Source organism: Oryctolagus cuniculus, chromosome 1 (genome assembly GCF_051225735.1).
Source record: "Oryctolagus cuniculus isolate XC-2025 breed Fujian yellow rabbit chromosome 1, ASM5122573v1, whole genome shotgun sequence".
Classification (NCBI taxonomy): Eukaryota; Metazoa; Chordata; class Mammalia; order Lagomorpha; family Leporidae; genus Oryctolagus; species Oryctolagus cuniculus.
In genome coordinates, this window is record NC_142867.1 from 185390495 (window position 1) to 185411585 (window position 21091).

Genomic DNA, 21091 nt, shown 5'->3' on the forward strand with positions numbered 1-21091 from the left:
GGCTTCACTTGGTCAGGAATGCAGGGAAGCTGATACAGAAAAAATAACCAGGAGTATAAACAGCATAAAATTTATTCAGAATTAGTGTGTGTGTGTGTGTGTGTGTGTGTGAGAGAGAGAGAGAGAGAGAGAGAGAGAGCGAGCGAGCCAGCGACAGGGAGTGAGCTACAGAAAGGGAGAGAGAAGAAAGAGACAAAGAGACAGACAGCCAGAGAGACAGAGAGCAAACATACCTAGTTTTCCGCACAGCCCAACTATACATAATTGGGTGATTATGCTTTTATCCTTAGAGACATGTAGCTGGAAGAGGTTAGTGTTGCCCTTCTAAGATTTGGTTTTTCTTTGCTGGGACATGGTAACTAGGCAGCAAGAAGCTGGGCCAAGAGGCTGGTCAGAGGCTACCCAAATAGCTTTGCTTAACTATGGGCTACAGCTGGGGGCTTGAGGGGCTGGGGAGGTAGTAGTTGGAGAGAAGTGCCTGACATTCTTCTATGCTGACATCAAGCTTCCAAGCTGCTGCCCTCTGGTGAGTCAACAGCAAAAGGCCCACATCACCCGAGCGCAGCTGCCCAATCAGAAGATGTGGTGCCACACCTCAGAAATCTTTCTAAACCTCAGCATTGTGCAGGCTTCAAAGGGCTCCTTCCGAGAAAGAATGTAGAAATGATTAAAGTTAGCAGCACAGAACCTGAAATAACAACAACAATAAGATAAATTCCACATTTCCTTTTAATGCAATTTATGACTGTACATAGCTATTCCCCTGCACTTTCTCACTTAAAAAAATATTTCAAGCTTTTCTTTTCATGCTGAGACAAGAGGGCATACTAAAGGACTAACTGGTACGCTGAGGGTTTCTGGATGTTGAACACAAAATGAACTAGAGTGAGACTGTTTTACTGGGATGCCATTAAATCCAATGACATTTATTACAACTCAGCATATCCGTAGCTTGCTAACTATTTGAATTTAAGTGTAAGTACGCATCTATAGAAATTCACTAGTAAAAGGAAAATTAAATCTGGGCTCTTTGTTCATCTTACTAATCAAAGTTGTGATATAAAACAACCTCCAAAACTGGCTGGAGGAGTTGCCATAGAACCTCCTAAACAGAATCCACTCACCTGAGACGCAGAAAGGCAATCACTGACATTGGGGCTGTGAAAGAAAGGAGGCACTTAATGCAATGCACGGAGCGAGCAGGTGGGCACTATCACTTAATTTCCAGGCTTGCTAAGGGGTTAGGTGTGAGGGAAGGTTCTTATGGGTTGAAGTTGGGATGAAGGACACATGTTCAGCCTGGTTGAATGATGGTACTTATGTCCTTCCTTTATTTGGTCAACCATAGTGTGTTTTCCAGGGATTTTTATGATAGCCAAGTGGGCTTCAGTAGGTCTGGGGGCTACAAGCAGGTGGTAATTAACTTTCTGCCCTGGACCTAGAATTCCCCAAAAAGAAAAATCTGGAGACAATATCAACGATCAAGGCATTATCTATTGGAGAAGCAAATAACCTCATGAACCTAGTGATTAGAACCTTGGAGGGCCAGCAGTACCACTCCCTCAATTTATTGAGTTAATTTTAGTAAGTGGTTGATTTGCTATCAAAAAGTCAGGGCAAGGACACGTCCATCTAAGGGAGGGAGGCCAGGCAACAGGTGCCTGATGGCATCCAGTATCTACATTCCAGGCACTGCACACTTTCAATTATGTTGCTATTTAGTAATTTCTCTACTGAGCAAAAATCATTGGGGAAATATCATACATGAGGCCAAGATATAAATTATTTCTTTGTGCATCATAAACTTTCTTGTCAGGTAAGAGCAGAGTCCTTGCCTCAGCATATGGCACTGCCATATCGTGGAGTCCATAAAAGGGAATGGCGTTGTAAAGATTAACTGGATTTTACTTGGCAAGGCCAGGCATCTAGATGACATGCTGTATACAGTTAGAAGTGGAAAGGGAATCTAGCTGGAGGCCACGTGACATTTTGGCATTTGTTTTTCTTACCATCCTGACACCTAGTTGTCAAGAGCAGAGCTCATTTGTCCAAGTGAGGATGCTGTCTGTGTGGTTTTGGGGATGAGGGAGTTCAGAAATAATGTCTGTGGCACTGTAACACCCCTAGGAAAAGAGAGAAGAATTGACCCGACATGAAGAAAAGCATACAGCCAGCACTAATTCTGCTCCCTGAAGGACTGGGAAATCTCTTCTTTCTTACTTCTCTTACATGCTGGGACTAAGAGATTGAAGGAAGACTGGATTATACTTGCTTATTCATCTCATTAATTATTAATTAATTCATCTGTTCATCCACTTCTTGTTCATTCATTACATAAATGTATTTTGCATATCCCAGATGCCTAGCAATGAAGATATACCGTTATTATTTTCAAATGACTAACAGAGGAGGAAATAGAGAACAAAATAATACTTGTGATGTAATATATTTAGTGCACTAATGAGAGTAACCAGGTTGAGCTCTTATTCAATACCAGGAACTTTGCTAGCAGCTGTGAGTGGATCTCTACAACACTGCGAGAAAAGGTGTTTTGCTATTACTCCTTTTGGAGGAAACAAAGGTCTAGAGAGATTAAGTCCCAGAACCTGGAAGGAATGAACAAAAAATACTTAAACCTAAATGTTTTGATTCGCAGTTTGAGTCCTTAACCACCCACTTGCAGATCTGAGGAAAGATGACTGAAATTGCAACAACTACAGTGACTCTTGAAAGCAAAGTAAGTCTTTAAATGAGGGTACTTGTACGTTGGCTGAGATATCGCAGGCTTGTGATGACTTGTAGGCAGAGACAGCTGCACATGTGAAGACCATGGAAGGTGTTATCGTCAGAGGAAATGAAAGTGATTAAATAGTCTTGGAGGTTTCCGTGGGTGTTCTGGTTTTCTATTACTGCACACAGCAACACTCCAAAATTAGTGGTTCAAATAACTATGACCCATTGATTTAGCTCATGAATCTGCAATTTGGACAGGGTTTGGAAAGGACAGCTTCTCTCTTTTCCATGCAGTGGTTAAGGATGAATGGGCACCATAACCTAATAAACATCACTACTTTGCTTACCAAAAATAAAGGATGCTTGGGCAGCTGGGGCTCTTCCTGCATCTCTATTTTTATGTGATCTCTTCACATGGTCTCTCAAGCATGGCATCTTCAGGTGGCAGAACTCCTTACATGCAGCTTAGGTCTCCAAGGGAAACCTTCCAAAAGAGGGAGTCAGATAGAAGCAATACCGCCTTAGATGATCTAGCCTTGGGACTCATATAGCCTCACCTGTGTTCAACTCAGTTGATTGAAGGGATCACAATGTTCTAACGAGATTCAGGAGGCAACATAGATTCCACTTCAAATGGAGGAGTGGTAAGGTTTAGGAAAAGCTTGTGGGACCAGAAATACTGTTGCAGTAAGGTATTGAAACTCAAGTAGGATAAAGGCAGCATAGTGCAGTCATAAGAATAAATTTGGAGTATGATAGGCTTTGACTTAAATTATGGGCTGTGCCATTTATGAGCTCAGTTACTTTGGTCAAGTTGCTTAACTCTAGTCTCAGTTTTCTTATCTGTAAAATGAGGATACTAGTACTGATCTTTCAGAGTTGTTAAAGATAAAATAATATCAATACATGTGTTCACAGAAGGAAGTGGCACAAAGTCAGTACTTCACACACAAGAGATGTGATTATTGATGGGCCAACAGCAACACAACTGGAGAGGGAGAATGAACCTGGTTGAGGAAGGGCTTCTGCAGCTAATAACAATAAGTTGGTGAAATATTGTAATAATAGTCAAAAGTTACCGGAAACTGCGCAAAGGGCTAGGCTCTTTAAGGGAACTACGTCATTGAATCTTGGCAACAAATCTATGTAAAAATGACTATTTTTAGCACATGATGAGGAATTTGAGGACTAAAGAGGTTAAGAAACTTTCCTAAGTTGCTAAGTAACAAAGACAGGATTTGAACTTAGGTAATGGCTTTATCAGAACCTATATGGAGAGAGGATACATTTTAACCTGAAGGCTATTAGAAGCCATTAAAACTTTTAGAATAGGACAGTCTTATGTTCAAACTTGCTGTTTAGAAAGCCACATGGAATGTGCATTTGGGGCTGGGAGCAAGAACAACTAGAAGATGGTTAGTTGAATTCAGGTGAGAAATATTGAGACACTTGGAATACTGATGATAGCATTTTTATTATAGTATTTTATATCTATTTTTATGACTACACTATGCTGCCCTTATCCTACTTGAATTTCAAAACATTACTGTAACTATTTCTGGTCCCACAAACTTTTCCAAAAACTTTACCGCTTCTTCATTTGAAGTGGAGTCTATGTTCCCTCCTGAATTTCGTTAGAACATTATGAGCCCTTCAATCAACTGAGCTGAACACAGGTGGAGCTATATGAGTCCCAACTATAGTGTGGGAGATGTCATGAGGACCTAAGAAATTAGTGGCAGTTATCTTAGGCCACTGATTGGGTGTGAGGAGAAAGAGCCAGCATCTGTAGCCATTAGTCAGCTTTGAGTGTAGGCACTGGCATGTGCTTTATTACTCAGGGCTCTACCGTGGAGAAAGAAAACAACCCCAGGGTGTCTTCTAGCCTAAAGCATATTTTCTAAGTCTTTGCACTCTTGGTCTAGACTAAAAACAAACAAAGTAGACGCCTCTGAAATGCTGGAAACCCTCCCCACTTTTGAAACTCTCAGATCTATTACCTCGCAATTCTAGCTTTCAAATTCCATGCTTAGCTTCCTTTCCCACACCCCAAGTCCCTGTACTGGAGATTACAATGATCATTTGTATGTACCAGATGATTGTTCTGCTTCAGGGGCTTCGAGGAGGGGGATGGCCTAAGGCTGCTTTCTCCTTTCCTCACTTCCTTCATGCAGCACTTGCAACTACACCTGCAGCTTGTTAGTTGCTATTGTGGTTGATTGACTGGTCATCCCAGTCTTCCAATAGGATCAGGGTTGGTGCTATTGTGTGGCCTTCAAGCAATCAGAGATGCTTATTTGCTGTGCCATGGTTTCAGGGTGAACTTTCTTTAGGTACACAACAGTGCTTAGAAAGAGAAGGAATATGTGTCTTTAGGTAAGGCGTGCTGTATCTCAGATTGAGAACTTCAACCTATTGCTGGGTCAAGGTCTGATAGGTAAATCAGTCATTTTTGGAAAAGTTAAATAAAAGAGCCCCACAGATAACACAACCAGCCTAGTTTTTCTATGAAAATATTTCTTTCCAAAGTATTTTCTTAAACTGCAGTGATTTCCCAGGTGGGTGCAGGGGCCCAAGGACTTGGGCCATCTTCTACTGCTTTCCCCCGGCCATAGCAGAGAGCTATGTCGGAAGTGGAGCAGCTGGGACTTGAATCAGCACCCATACGGGGATGCTGGCACTGCAGGCGGTGGCTCTGCCTGCTATATCACAGCATCAGCCCCACATTTTATCTTTCTTACTGTTTTCTTTATAATAGGATTAGTCTCTGAAAAGTGGTTTTACTTTATTCCAGTATAACTTTTTTTAAACAAGCCATGGCCTCTCCCAGTAGGCTATGGAAATTGGCATTTGAGGCCGGCGCCGTGGCTCACTAGGCTAATCCTCCGCCTAGCGGCGCCGGCACACCGGGTTCTAGTCCCGGTCGGGGCGCCGGATTCTGTCCCGGTTGCCCCTCTTCCAGGCCAGCTCTCTGCTGTGGCCAGGGAGTGCAGTGGAGGATGGCCCAGGTGCTTGGGCCCTGCACCCCATGGGAGACCAGGAAAAGCACCTGGCTCCTGGCTCCTGCCATCGGATCAGCGCGGTGCACCGGCCGCAGCGCACCGGCCGCGGCGGTCATTGGAGGGTGAACCAACGGCAAAGGAAGATCTTTCTCTCTGTCTCTCTCTCTCACTGTCCACTCTTCCTGTCAAAAAAAAAAAAAAAAAAAAAAAAAGGAAATTGGCATTTGATAGAACAACTTTTGTCCATTGATTTAGGTGTTCTGTGTGCTCCATTTAATTCTGTTTCTGACAACAGATACGAAGAGAATATTATTCTAATTGTAAGAACACTTTCCTATAATTATTGCTTAGTCATTTAATAAATAGCTATTGACTGCCTTTTTTTTTTTTTTTTTTTTGCTGTGCTGGTCTCTCCAGTTACAAGTTAGTTAAGCTACGAGTGTAGACTCACACAGTTTGGTCACAGGCCTGCTTGGGGATCTTAAACCTAGTTCCCATATTAAACCAGGCGCTTAAATTTGATTTTGCACACTGAATTATTCCTTAAGCGAAATTGTCCAATATGCCTTGATTACAACTAATTTTTTTCATTTATAGGCAAAAAAATTCAAGAAGTTTTAAGATTTAAAAATTTCCCCCAAATGGTTTATATTTAATTGTGCATTTTCCAATGAAACTCACTAAATTGATGAATGGCAGTGAGTGACTAACTGATGAAGTCATATTGTCTTGTTACAGGCTACTATAAACACTGTGAAGTAGCAACAGATTAGAATATAAAAGTTAAAGAAAGGGCAAATCTTTGTTCAGAGTCATTTTTTTCTTGTAAAATAGGATAACAAACTACTCAACATTAGACCCAAAACAAAACAAAAATCCCTCAAAAACAAACATATTTTGATAAAACTGCTCTTCCTTTAATTAAAAATCGCAGGGAAGGAATTATTTTTCTGTTTTTCACAGAAGTAAACCTCTGGCTTAGGACAGCTTCAGCAATTTAATCACATTTTCCAAGCATATAGAGCAAATAAGAGGCAATAATTTGTCAGTCATAAAGATAAGCCAAGGAATGGAGATACTTTTGTAGGTCACGTCACCTGACAAACTTTGGACGGATCTTTTCCTGGTTCAGAAGTTCAGCCGTAAGACCCACTTTCCCTATCAGCTGGCTCAAGATGACAAGGTCCTGAAGTAAGCAAAGGTCCTTTATGAGCTTTTATTTAATTGTCCTTGTGACATAAAGGTTGTAGGGATTGGTCTGTGCACAGCAACTGCTGGTTGCTCTAGTTTTCTTTTGAATAAGTTGCTGTCTCCATGATCAAGCAAGATAAATGAGACTTGTTTAAATACTCCTCATGAAATTCTTAGTGCTGAGTGCAGAACTTTTTATCCCTAACAGGTTTCCTGTGAGTGCTTATTGAAGGAATAACATAAGCTCAGTCTTAGATAAGCGATTGGCTAGGGATAAGCATGACTCAAGACCAGAGTAAGTAAGAGCAAGCAGTGCATTCTAGGCCCATCAAGGGCATTAGGTGCAGGCAATGGAGGTGAGGGTGCTGGAGTTTTCTGAAATTGCCTATGAGATGTTATCTGTTAAAGAGTATTAGCTAGGTCTGTTCTTCCTAGGAATTTTACCCAAAAGATATTCATTCAAAATTATTACCCAAGAACTGTTTTCTTAGGCCTAGCTCCTAGGGAAGCTTCACTAGATTACACTTGTTCTCCTGGATCTCCCATACTTGCTTTCACTCACTTTCCCTATAGATTTAATATAGGTTTCTAGAGTTTTTGGAATATAGTAGTCATACTTTTTGGTATTTTTTCTTCCAAGGGGCACAAGCATCTGTGTGTCATAACCTCAGTATTTTGGATTCCATCTTCTATTGAGACCTCTGTTTACAAGGAGACTTCAAAAAGTTCATGAACATATGGAGCTAAAAGCTTATTCTGGTGAAAAAACCTGAAATCCATGCATGGAGTTTTTGAAAAGTTCATGTTAAATGCATGTTATGAGCAAACTGCATGGATTTCAAAATTTTTGTGTCAAAATAAAATCATTTAATTGCATTTTCCACAAACTTTTTGGAGTATTCTGATGTGCTAGACACAGCTGCTAAACATGTAAGATCTCAATTTTCTCAAAATGCTTTATTTAGTTATAACCATTATTTTTGTTTAGAAATGATTGGATTTAAGTGCATAAAATATCCAAGTATAGTTTATAGAGAATTCAGAAAGCAAACACTCTATATGTCCCTTTAAGTTTAAGAAATACAATTTTGTCAGTCCTTGTTTGCCTTTGTGTGCCTTCCACAATCTCACTCCCCTCCTCCTCCTAGAAATAATCACTATCCTAAAGTTTGTTTAAACCATTGTCTTGTTTTCTTTAGTTTTGCCATTTATAGATGTATCCCTAGATAACATAGTAGTTGTACTTGTCTTTTTAAGGAAATATTTATTACAGAGAGAGAGAGGGAGAGAGAAAGAGAGAGAGAGAGAGAGAGAGAGAGAGAGAGAGAGGTGTCTCTCATAACCTGGTTCACTCCCCAAATTCCTGCAACAGTTGTGGTTAGGCCAGGCCTAATACAGGACCTGAGAACTCAATTCAGGTCTCCCACATGGTTGCAGGGACCCACGTACTTGAGCCATCATCTGGTACCTCCTAGTATACAAATTAGCAAGAAAGTGGATAAGAAGCAGAGTGGGGCCTTGAACCCAGGCACTTGGATATGGCATGCAGGTATCTCAAGTGGCATCTTTGCTGAACCAAATGCCCAGCACTGGATTTGTTTCTTAAAATTTGATATAAATGGGATTCTATAATGAGAATTCTAAGATAATTTATCAATATTTTGAGATTCATCAATGTTAATGTGTGTAGCTATAGTTTATTTGTTACTATTACTAAATAATATTTTATTAGGTGATTTTGCTACAATTTATTCTCTATGGTGGATATTTGGGCTATTTCCATTTTACTTCACTTTTTGCTATTATGATTCTTGCACATACCTGATATATGAACATATCTCTATACATATGTATATATCTCTGTCTGCTGCCTATTTTAAGATAAACTGGAAAACTGAGGTCTGATCATAAAGCAATTTGCTTAATGAATTAAAGCCATAATTTGAACCCAGCAGTCCTAGAGTTTGTATTCTTAACCACAATACTCAATAGCAAAATTATCTATAAAAATTTTATGTATTTTTTCCAATATATATGTGTGTGTATATATATACATACATATATATATATATAGAGAGAGAGAGAGAGAGAGCTAGGGAGAGCACTATGAATACATGCACTAGCCAGGGAAGGGCCAGGCTGAGCTAGAAATCAAACTTGCTTCTCCCACATGGGCAGTAGGGATCCAGTCACTTGAGCCACTGAATCAGCAGGAAGCTGGAACTGGGAGCAGAGCCTGAACTTGAACCCAGGCCCTCTGATACAAGATGTGGGTGTTCTAACCGATGTCTTAACCTCTAAGCAAATTGCCGTCCCCACAATATTCATTTTAAAGAAGGGGTTTTGGAGAATGTAAACCAATTTGCTTAAAAGAGTGGCAATTCAGCAAAGATCAGTCTGATTAATGCCTTTTATTTTTTGTCACCCAGAGTGTATATTATGCTTTTATTTGTTAAATGTTAACTGATCACAAGAAAATGAGTTCATACTTGGCAGGATTATCTTTTTTTCCTAAAAGTGATCAGATGTCAAAATTTGAAAAGTATAGATTTTTAATTATATATATTTACTTTTTAAACAATTTACTTATTTATTTATTTGAGAGGTAGAGTTATAGACAGTGAGATGGAGAGACAGAGAGAAAGGTCTTCCATCTGCTGGTTCACTCCCCAAATGGCTGCAATGGCTGGAGCTGGGCCGATCCGAAGCCAGGAGCAGGAGCTTCTTCTGGGTCTCCCACACAGGTGCAGGGGCCCAAACACTTGGGCCATCTTCTACTGCTTTTTCAGGCCATAGCAGAGAGCTGGATTGGAAGAGGAGCTGCCGGGACTCAAACAGGCACCCATATGGGACACTGGCGCTGCAGGCAGAGGCTTTAGTCCACTACGCCACAGCACCGGTGCCTATATATATATATATATATATATATATATATATATATATATATATATTTGCCTTACAGCTGTTATAGCACTTTCCCCTTTCAGAAATGACAAGAAAAATAGGCTTCCAGTGAAATGGAATTCTCTCTGTCTCTCCCTTTCTCTCTGTCTCTAACTCCCTCCCTTTCTTTCTCTTTTAGATTGCCAGTTCTTTTTAGCATTGTCAACACTTATGAACTCATTTATTTTCAATGACAATTAAAAACAGTCAAACATAGCTCTAGATAAGTGAGACAAGTGCCCAGTAGATGTTTATGGTGCAACACTGACAAATTATAGATTGTTCCAATCAAGATAGCATTAATACAATTAAAATTTGGATGTATAAAACCCTTGAGAAGGAGTGTTTGGTGTATTGGCAACCCCATGAGTTAGACAGTTGGTGTAAAAGTCTGGGTTTTGACATGAAAGGAATAAAAATAAAAAAAATAAAAATGGAAGCCTGGATGAATCACCAGTGTCCTAGAGATTCTTGGCTGGAAGTTTTTCCCACCACATGATAAGTATTTTCAAGGCAAATAAAACCAAAATCTCTCTGCCATATGAGTCACATCTTTGTTGGTTGCAAGTGGCTGAATTCTTGTAATAGCTTAGGTAGGAAGGAGAAAATGCTGGTTCCTGGAATACCAGGAAGAAACAACCAAACCATGGGAAGGACAGGGCTTTAGCTGGATTCCAGAACACCTGAACCATCTGAAGGGGGTCACTCCCTCCTGGGGGATCTCCTCCAAGTCCTGTCCTACTTTCTTTCTGCATTTTTGCCCTTCTTTTTCGTTGTAAATTAGCTCCTTTCACATGGCAAGGTATGCTGCTGTCAGCACTTCCCGACTACATCTACCACTGGTGAAGGATTAATTTATATTCTCTTGTAAAAAATAAATAGCCAGCGCCGCAGCTCACTAGGCTAATCCTCCGCCTTGTGGCGCCGGCACACCGGGTTCTAGTCCCGGTCGGGGCGCCGGATTCTGTCCCGGTTGCCCGGTTGCCCCTCTTCCAGGCCAGCTCTCTGCTATGGCCTGGGAGTGCAGTGGAGGATGGCCCAAGTGCTTGGGCCCTGCACCCCATGGGAGATCAGGAGAAGCACCTGGCTCCTGCCTTCGGATCAGCGCAATGCGCCGGCCGTGGCGGCCATTGGAGGGTGAACCAACGGCAAAACGAAGACCTTTCTCTCTGTCTCTCTGTCTCTTTCACTGTCCACTCTGCCTGTCAAAAATAAATAAATAAATAAATAAATAAATAAATTGCCAGGGGAGAACCTGACTATCTTATACTGAAGATATAGGCCATTTTTGGATGAACGTAGTGTTGTCTAGGAGTGGTGGAGCTATATGAACACATGAATTTTTTTTAAATCCAGTTGTTGATTTGGAAAGGACATTCTCAAAAGGGGAGTGCAGTTTACAGAAGGAGGTGGAATGGATAGGTAAAACAATAACTCTTCACTGTATGAGGGTAATTCAAAGAGTTCATGGAAAAACAAAATTAAAAGAAATGTTTATTTTGGTGTGAAAATGTAAAATCCATACATATTTTCTCATGATAAACATATTCCATAAACCTTTTGAAGTATCCTTATGCTGCTCAAATAATCCCTATGATATTTTCAGTATATTAGACTTTTAATTTTTATTTATTTGAGAGGCAGAGGAAAAAAGAAGGAGAGGGAGAGGAGGCAAAGGGAGAAGGAGAGGACAGGAGGGAGAAGGAGGGGCGGAGAAGGGAGAGGGAGGGGTGGGGAGGAAGAGAGATGGGAGAAGTAGTGGAGGGAGAGGGAGAGGGAGAGGAAGGTGAAGGATAGGAAGGAGAAGGAGTGGAGGTAGAGGAGGGAGAGGGAGAGGGAGAGGAAGGGAAAGGAGGGAGAGGGTGAGGGAGAGGGAGGAAAGGCCCAAAGGCTGAGACAACCAGGGCTAGGCCAGGTTGAAGCTAGAAGGCAGAAACTGAATCCAGGTCTCCAAAGCAGATGGCAGGAACCAACTTACTTGAGCCATTATCTGCTGCCTCCTAGTGTCTGCATTAGTAGCAACCTAGAACTGGGTGTTGAGCAGAGACTTGAACCCAGGAGCTCTGATGTGGGTTGTGCACATCTCAAGTGGTGCTTTAACTGGTATGCCAAATGCCTACCCCAAAAGGAATTTTAAAACGTTCCCCAACTGTTACAGCAAATTCATCTTATATTTTCTTCACAGATTATTTCATTTGCAATTTACCTGAATTATTTTTAAATAAACAATCAACATGAGAAAATGAGAGCCCTGTCTTCTTGATAAATGAATTCAAGTCCATAGGCTCAGAACCAAAGGGAATGAGGTCAGGGCTAAAATAAATCACTCTAAAAAGTTAATACTTGAACACAACTGACAAGCCGTGGAATATATACTGATAGAACAAGGAGGAATATGTGTAGTGACAAGTGGGATCTGCCACCTCTACTCCAACAGTATTATGTTTCCTGAAAGACATTAAAAATCTCTGTACCCAGGCTAAATATTTTTTTTTTTTTTTGACAGGCAGAGTGGACAGTGAGAGAGACAGAGAGACAGAGAGAAAGGTCTTCCTTTGCCGTTGGTTGGTTCACCCTCCAATGGCTGCTGTGGCTGGCGCGCTGTGGCCAGCGCACTGCGCTGATCCGAAGGCAGGAGCCAGGTGCTTCTCCTGGTCTCCCATGGGGTGCAGGGCCCAAGCACTTGGGCCATCCTCCACTGCGCTACCGAACAGCAGAGAGCTGGCCTGGAAGAGGGGCAACCGGGACAGAATCCGGCGCTCCGACTGGGACTAGAACCCGATGTGCTGGTGCTGCAGGCGGAAGATTAGCCTATTGAGCTGCAGCTCTGGTTTCAGGCTAAATAGTTTTACAATCTACACAAGGATAGCCTATTACCATCCACTAACTGGGAATCAATAGAATATATTCTTCCCATCCTACTTGCAATTTGTTTTCTTCCAGTTTTGCTCATACTGATTGATACACTTGTGTTTCAGAGTTCAACAACTTCTGAAAATAATGATGACCATGTGGGGAACACAGCCATTGGCTATGCCTGAAAATTCACCAGCTCATGAAACAGATTCATTAGATGAGCTAGGGAGAGATGTTCATCCCCGAGACAGGCAGGGCTTGTGGCCCTGATCAACAGAAGATAGAGATGATATGATGAGTCTACATCCTTCAGCATCCCCTTAAGATTAAGGGTTAGAAATTTCTGAGAGCAGAGTGATGTGGGAAAAGTCAGGGAGATGGATAGTTCATGAGCTGGAGGCCACATATCTCCCAGCCCTCATGTAATCCCGTCAACCCACCTGTCAATCAGATGACCCCTCCCCAGGATGTACCTCCTTTTACCTGGGATCTGGGGGCAGTACCATGTAACCACTCCCCTTTTTAAAGCTCATTAGAAGCTTGGTGTAGGTGACGCTCTCTCTAGAGCAGGGTATGAAATTCCCATTTTACCTTCCCTGGCCCACTCTCCCTAAACGAAGCCCTCATGTGCTTGTGTATTCTTCTCACTTAATAAATAAACCTTATCACGCTGAGAAAAAAAGTTAAAATTCGAAACAAAACTAAATTAGCAAAGTTAGAAGGTTAATAATGAACATTTTTAGTTTATTGCTGGTTTTTTCCACTGGTTAATTAGAAAAGTGGTATGATGAAAATAGTGATGCAATCAGAAATGTGGCATATTTTCAGTTACTGTGTGACAAATGACAAAGTTAGTGGTTTAAAATAATGCCCATTTATTAGCTCTCATCTGTGAATTAGGAGTTAGAAGCCTGGGCACAGTGTGGCTCAGCTGTGTTCCCTGCTTGAAGGTTCATGAAGTCAAAATCAAAGTATTGGTGAGAGCTGCAGTTCTCAATTGGAGTTTGGGTTCCCATCTAAGCTCCCAGGTTATTGACATAATTCATTTCCTCCTAGAGAGGCGGCTGGCAGAGACTAGGAGGCTATCAGACCACTCTGTAGGCCTGTTCCTTGCAACAAAGGGAGGGGTGGAAGGCAAAGAAGGCCCATCTTAGAGACATCTCTGCAAGACTGATTTGGAGTCTTCAAGCCAAATTTGCTTGTTGGAAGAGTCCTGTATCTTCCAGGAATGGGTCTGCCTTAGTGCCCCTGCTGTGCTTGGTTGTTGGCTTGGAGAAGCCACAAAAAAAGCATGGCCTCAGAGTGAACATTGGTGCCAGCACTGGGACAAACAGTATATTAATTCCTGTAGAGGTTGCTTTAATCACTATGCTAGCAAACTCTTCTCTGTTTAGGGGATAATGGTCTTCTCTTTCATGTCTTGAAGTGTCAGGTCATATAAAGGACAGCTTATTCAAATTTATGCTGCATATTTGACTTTATATTTTCCATTCATCACACTTTATTTACTAATTTCCCTTGTGGTATTTAATTAACCTAATTCACTCTTATTTTTTTAAAGATTTGTTTATTTATTTGAAAGTCAGAGCTACACAGAGAGAGGAGAGGCAGAGAGAGAGAGAGAGAGAGAGAGAGAAAGAGAGAGAGATCTTTCATCTGCGGGTTCACTCCCCAGTTTTCCACAATGGCCAGAACTGCACGGATCCGGCTCCCATATGGGATGCCAGCACTGCAGGCTGTGGCTTTACCCACTATGCCACAGCGCTGGCCCCAACATAATTCACTCTTTTTTTTTTTTTTTTTTTTTTTTGACAGGCAGAGTGGACAGTGAGAGAGAGAGAGAGAGAGAGAGAGACAGAGAGAAAGGTCTTCCTTTTTGCCGTTGGTTCACCCTCCAATGGCCGCCGCGGCCGGCACGCTGTGGCCGGCGCATTGCGCTGATCACAAGCCAGGAGCCAGGTGCTTTTCCTGGTCTCCCATGGGGTGCAGGGCCCAAGCACTTGGGTCATCCTCCACTGCACTCCCGGGCCATAGCAGAGAGCTGGCCTGGAAAAGGGGCAACCGGGACAGAATCCAGCGCCCCGACCGGGACTAGAACCCCAGGTGCCGGCTCCGCAAGGTGGAGGATTAGCCTATTGAGCCATGGTGCTGGCCAATAATTCACTCTTACCATCCTAAATGTCTCTTGTGTCTTCTCCCTGTAAACATTATTTAAATCTGTGTAAAATGACCTGGATCCTGAACCCCAGCCTGTCGCTCCCCCTCTTTGTGGAGGAACGACACAGGACCCTGCGCTGTTCTCTCGTCTGCTCGGCCCTCCCCGGGTTTGCTGCTGGTTCTTCCCGGGTTGGCTACTATCCCTTCCACCTCCGTGGAAGGGCAGTTCCCCCTGGCCGCATTCCCCACTTCCGCAGGGGAGCGGCACACCGCCGGCCGGCTCTTCTCGGGGGCTGCACAGGTGTTCCCTTAGATGTTCCCCTTAGATGTTCCTGGTGCATGCCGTCTCTCTCCTCCTTTATAGTCGTCCTCCGCCAATCCTAACTCGGCTGCCCACACGCCGAGTACGCTGCTCTCCTCCAATCAATAGCAAGTCCTACAGTTTATTAGTTGAACTGGAGGCAGCTGTGCGGAAGCTGTTTACTTCTCTCCCAGCGCCATATTGTGGGAGAGCAGATGCATAGAATAAGTCTTAATTCCAGTAACTCAGTCTAGTCCGGTTGCTCCCCACAGATCCCCCTTTCTTTTTATTTTTTGGCGTTGATACGCGCCTGTCTTCGGTGTCCCGCGGCACACACTCTGCTCTACTTGCTAGAGTTGCCACAGGCTCTTACAAGTCCTATCAATCAGGCAAACCGAATCCGGGTCCTCTCTTCGCCATGTTGTGAGGAGGTTTTTAGGCGCTGATGCGTGCCTGTGTTCGGTGCCCTGCAGCGCATGCTCTGGTCGAGCCTGCAGGGGCTTACAAGCCCTATCAGGCAAACTGAATCCAAGCCTTCTCATTGCCTTTTTGTGGGGAGGCCTTACTGATGTCAATTCGTGCCTGTCTTCGGTGACCTGCGGCGCATAAGCTGCTAGCCGCCACAGGTGCTCATCGTGCTCATCGCCTCACTTAATCAGGCAGACCGAATCCAAGCTCTCACAGTGCAGTGTTGTAGGGAGGCCTTTCTATTTCTCTATCTCCGGGCATTCCTATTTCTCCCATTTTACTTCTATCTTCCAGCATTCCTATTTCTCTTTTACTTCTAAACTTCTGTTTCTCTTATCCCTGCGGCTTTCCGGCACCTCGCCCCGCCGGCGGGTTCCCGGCTCTGCGCCGCTTCAGCCCGCACGCCTCTCTCATCTGCGCAGCTTCCCGGCTTTGCGCGGCTTGGCTTCGCGCGCTCCGCGGTCTCCACGCCCTTCGCGTCTGCACCACAGCCTCGCGCCAGCCCCGTTCCCTATCTACTCACGCCCCGTGCTCTCTCTGCAAGCGGCGGCTTCCGCGAGTAACACAGCGTAGCTTACGTGTCCGCCACTAGCATTCAATCTAAGTTCCCCGGGCTAGCCTGGCGAATTCAACCCAGCATACGTCTCCGCCCCATGATTTGGCTTCCCGTCCTTTGCTCCCCGGGCTAATCAGACGGATCCCAATCTGGCTTACGTTTCAGCTTCTGGTTTCAACTTTTCGCCCCCTATTCCCGGGCTAACTTGAGAATCCCAAAGTGGCTTTCGTATCCGCCTCGGCCTGCCCCCCGCGGCTTCAATTTCCCTAACATTTTTCTCTACCCGGTATGTTTCCCCAAGCTTTCTTCCAACAATATTCCTCCCTCATTTCTCCTGGCCTCTCCCCACAGTCCGCATCCGAGTCTGTTTGTTCTAGCTTTCACTTTCGCTTTCGACCTTAGAGATTTCTCCCAGCTTCCCCCCGTAGTCCGTATCTGAGTCTATGCCTAGGCTTTCAATAGCTTCTTCCGGCACCCTTTTCGTCCGGCTTTTCCCTAGGCTGTTTGCTAGTCTCTCTCTCCGATATTTTCCCAATTCTTCCCGTTTCTTCCCTCCTAAGTTTGCTATCCGTCCTAGGTTTCCTATCCGAGTCACGGCACCATTATGTCGCTCCCCTTCTTCGTGGAGGAACGACACTAAGCCCTGCCTAGGCTTCATATCCGAGTCACGGCACCATTATGTCGCTCCCCCTCTTCGTGGAGGAGCAACACTGAACCCTGCGCTGTTCTCTCGTCTGCTCGGCCCTCCCCGGGTTTGCTGCTGGTTCTTCCCGGGTTGGCTACTATCCCTTCCACCTCCGTGGAAGGGCAGTTCCCCCTGGCCGCATTCCCCACTTCCGCAGGGGAGCGGCACACCGCCGGCTGGCTCTTCTCGGGGGCTGCACAGGTGTTCCCTTAGATGTTCCCCTTAGATGTTCCTGGTGCATGCCGTCTCTCTCCTCCTTTATAGTCGTCCTCCGCCAATCCTAACTCGGCTGCCCACACGCCGAGTACGCTGCTCTCCTCCAATCAATAGCAAGTCCTACAGTTTATTAGTTGAACTGGAGGCAGCTGTGCGGAAGCTGTTTACTTCTCTCCCAGCGCCATATTGTGGGAGAGCAGATGCATAGAATAAGTCTTAATTCCAGTAACTCAGTCTAGTCCGGTTGCTCCCCACACCAGCCCTCAAAAAGAAGCAAATGAGGGCCTGTTCGAGTCCTGGTTGCTCCACTTCCAATCTAGTTCCTTGCTAATGGTCTGAGAAAGCAGCAGAAGATGGCCCAAGTGCATGTGCCCCTGTACCCACATGGGAGACCAGAAGAAGCTCGTGGCTCCTGGCTTTGGATTGGCCCAGTTCACACTGTTGCAGGCATTTGAGGAGTGAATCAGTGGATGGAATATCTTTCTCTGTCTGTCTGTCTCTCTAACTCTGTCCTTCAAATAAATCTTTTTTTTTTTTTAAAAAAAAGTAGCAAATGGTGGTTACATTCTAAATTAAGGGCATATCAGACAGAGGAAACTTTACTAGGGTGCACCAAGATCTGGACCCTAAACACTTTTGTGATCTTCTTAATGAGTGAATTGACAGACTCCTTTCCCTTGGTGACTGGAAGTCAGGCTGAAGTTTACATTGTGCTGTATATGATTCCTTTGGGTTAATTTCTGCTTAAAAAGAGGGGAGTGGGGAAGGTGTTGCGTGTGGTGACAAAAGACTGTGCAGTGGGAAAGAGGGTCCCATGAAGGCTCAGGGCAGGCTACATGCACAAGTGAGGACCGTCCTGAGAAGACCGGACCACTTTGTACTCCCGTTCAGCTCCCCCACAAAGCATTGTTATTCATTATTTTCAGCTTTTATGTCTTCTTGGAAATGTTTGAAAAGAACTGCCTAAGAAATTAGAGTGTATGCTCAACATTCTCATAGCTCTTGTGTCTCTTTCCAATATTGGATCAAATGACATTGGACATTATTAGCTTTTACTGTTTTTTTTTTTTTTTTTTAGATTTATTCATTTATTTATTTGAAAGGCAGTTAGAGAGGGTGAGGGAGAATGAGAGAGAGGGGTCTTCTGTCTGCTGGTTCATTTTCCAGGTGGCTGCAATGACCAGGGCTGGGCCAGGCCAAAGCCAGCAGCTTCATCTGGATCTCCCACAAGGGTGGTAGGGGCCCAAATACTTGGGCCATCTTCCACTGCTTTTCCCAGGCTTGTAGCAGGGAACTTGTTAGGAAGTGCAGCCGGGACCAAGCCATCACTCATATTAGATGCCAGTGTCCCAGTAAGTGACTTTACCTGCTATGCCACACCTCACCCCTAGCCTGATAGCCATCTGAAGATACCACAGTAATTGAGTTTTTTTTTTTTTTTTTTTTTTTTTTTTTACCAGATTACCCAATGCATAATAAGCCTCAGAGCAGCCAGGACTCCCCAGGACAGGTAGAGATGGGCTTTCAGCAGGCATGGAGATGAGCCAGGATTTATTCTTTCAATAAGTATCAATTGAGAGCAGCCTATGGGCAGGAGCTGCTCCGGAAACTCTAGTAGAGCAGTGAACAGAGAAAGCCCTTCCCCCTGAAGAGCATAGCAGACCTGACAGAGAATGAATATGCATAAAAACTAATAAAGAAGAAAGCACTCATGTAGTGATAGAACTGCTGAGACGAAACAGCAGGAAGTGGTTACAGTCTGCTTGGTGTGGGGGATGGGGCGGTGAGGAGGTATGACCTAAATGAGGCGGAGAAGGCAGTCAGATGAGAATGGAGGAAGTAGCAAAAGGTGCAAAGAACCTGAGACGACTTGGCCCACTGGAGGGACAGAGAGAAAGCCTATCTGGGGACCACAGTGGATGACGGACATGGATTGAGAAATAGGCAGAGGGCATTGTGGTATAGATATGCACACAGATTGAGCAAAAATGGAAGACAGGCCGCAAGTAAAATCAGTCTTGCTTATGGGAGGAGGAACTAATGGGAGCTGGGAGTGTTAAAAGGGTATTCTAATAATGAACAAAAGGCTTAATTTTATTATGAAGAAAAATGTGATATTTGTAACATATAAAAAGAATTCTCATTCAACCTAATAGTAAAACATCTCAAGTTTTTACAATGATAAACTTTTCAAAAATCGACAATTAACATATGTAGAGCTTAGATTCCTAATGATCTCAGACTTCACTGTGTGTTAAATGCTATGAAAGGGCCGGTGCTGCGGCTCACTTGGCTTATCATCCGCCTGTGGCGCTGGCACCCCGGGTTCTAGTCCCGGTCGGGGCACCAGATTCTGTCCTGGTTGCTTCTCTTCCAGGCCAGCTCTCTGCTGTGGCCTGGGAAGGCAGTGGAGGATGGCCCAAGTGCTTGGGCCCTGCACCCACATGGGAGACCAGGAGGAAGCTCCTGGCTCCTGGTTTCGGATCGGTGCAGTGCGCTGGCTGTAGCGGCCATTTGTGGGGTGAACCAACAGATAGGAAGACCTTTCTCTCTGTCTCTGTCTCTCTCACTGTCTAACTCTGCCTGTCAAAAAATTTTTTTTAAAAATTGCTATGAAAGTTTATTTATAATGTAACCATTGCATCCAAAAGCATAATGAAGTTTAAGGAATATGAATATCCATTTAAAAGGGGCATTTAGATAAATGGGAAGTTAAGAATATCAGCAGAGGGCTTCTTTGATACGACAACCCCTCCTCCCAGGGGATGTAAGAGGGTTGGGGGGCAGGATCCTCAACCTGAATGGAAAACTCTGAAATCATGTTTCCAAGGGAAGAGAAGTGAAATAGGAAAAACAAAAACAAAAGGCACCAACTCCTGGGGAAGCTCGTGGGAAAGGCAGGGAGGAGTTCACACATCTCACACTGATTTGCTTGGGCAAGTGAATCATTGAAATAGGAAAAAACATGGGGCTGACTCAGCTTGCACAAGCTCTTGCCATCCCTGCTGAAGTCCTCGATTGGTGTGGCCCCTGCTGCTCTCCTCCGACCTTGCTTCCCTCCTCTTCTGTCACTGTGGAGAAACAGGAAGGAATGTTTATTAACAAGGCTGGTTGGGGTCACATCCAAGGCAATATCAGCTTTTTACCTCTTCTGGGCCTGGGAAGTGGTCCAAGGATCAAGGACAAGCTCTTGGTTCAAATCAGACGCAAGATCAAACCTCCAAATAATAAAACTCACAGCCAGCCTTTGCCACGGGCTACTGGGGTTTACCCAGAGCCTGCACACCTTTGTTCCTCCTGACCATTGGCTAAGGTTTCACCCCTCATAACAGGGAGGCAACTGGAGTCTCAGCAGGGGACGAGGTGCCCAGGACTCAAGGGAGGGTAGCACTTGAATCCCGCCCATCTGACTCCTACAGTTGAGCCCTCTTCAGAAGGTTGGCAGACATTTACAAGGGAGAGCTGTCTGAGTGGGCTCTCCTAGCTCACTTGTCCTTAGCTGTTCTCTCCACTTTGCCGTTCAGTTATTAACATGTAGTCATCTTCAGTTAGCTCAGGTAATGGGGTTACCGTTTGTGTGACACACTTGAGCTGCACTAAATGTGGAGAGAGTCACATGACAGCATATTATGGCTTGTACACTGCCCCACCCCATTCCACTCCCTCTCAACAGGGAGAACGTACCCAAAGAAAACTGTTGCTAAGAAGGGCATAACTGGGTAAATGGGTGTCACCCAGTCTGAAAAATCTCAGAGATTCCAAAAAGCCACTTGAGTCAATAATGCACCTGTTTGTCCTCAAGCTTTATCAGTCCTTGGCTGTCAGAAGAGGAAGGATCTCTGTGGAGTTTTTAACATTGAGCTTCTGAAACAAATCAGTGACAGTTGTTCCCTGGGCTGGCAGTTTCCCCTTAACTTCTTATAGTCAGAGTTGGAGTGCAAGTAGTAATAAGAATGAAACCTGGTCCTGTAAGTATATTCACT

At 44.1% G+C, this 21091-nt stretch overlaps 2 long non-coding RNA genes across 2 annotated transcripts in view; one reads left to right on the forward strand and one right to left on the reverse strand.

Moving 5' to 3' along the window:
- The first annotated feature begins 443 nt into the window (after positions 1 to 443).
- The window catches only part of LOC149128789 (uncharacterized), a 59119-nt gene continuing 38471 nt past the window's right edge, over positions 444 to 21091 (forward strand). The window contains exons 1-2 of the long non-coding RNA XR_016224034.1: positions 444 to 526; positions 2657 to 2737. This is a non-coding gene — a long non-coding RNA (uncharacterized LOC149128789). The remainder of the gene's footprint in view (positions 527 to 2656; positions 2738 to 21091) is intronic.
- On the reverse strand, positions 523 to 3295 carry LOC103345043 (uncharacterized). Its single transcript, XR_007919309.3, has 4 exons — positions 3081 to 3295; positions 2010 to 2123; positions 1125 to 1158; positions 523 to 688 (listed from the first exon to the last, which is right to left on the reverse strand). It is a non-coding gene; the product is annotated as an uncharacterized LOC103345043 (long non-coding RNA).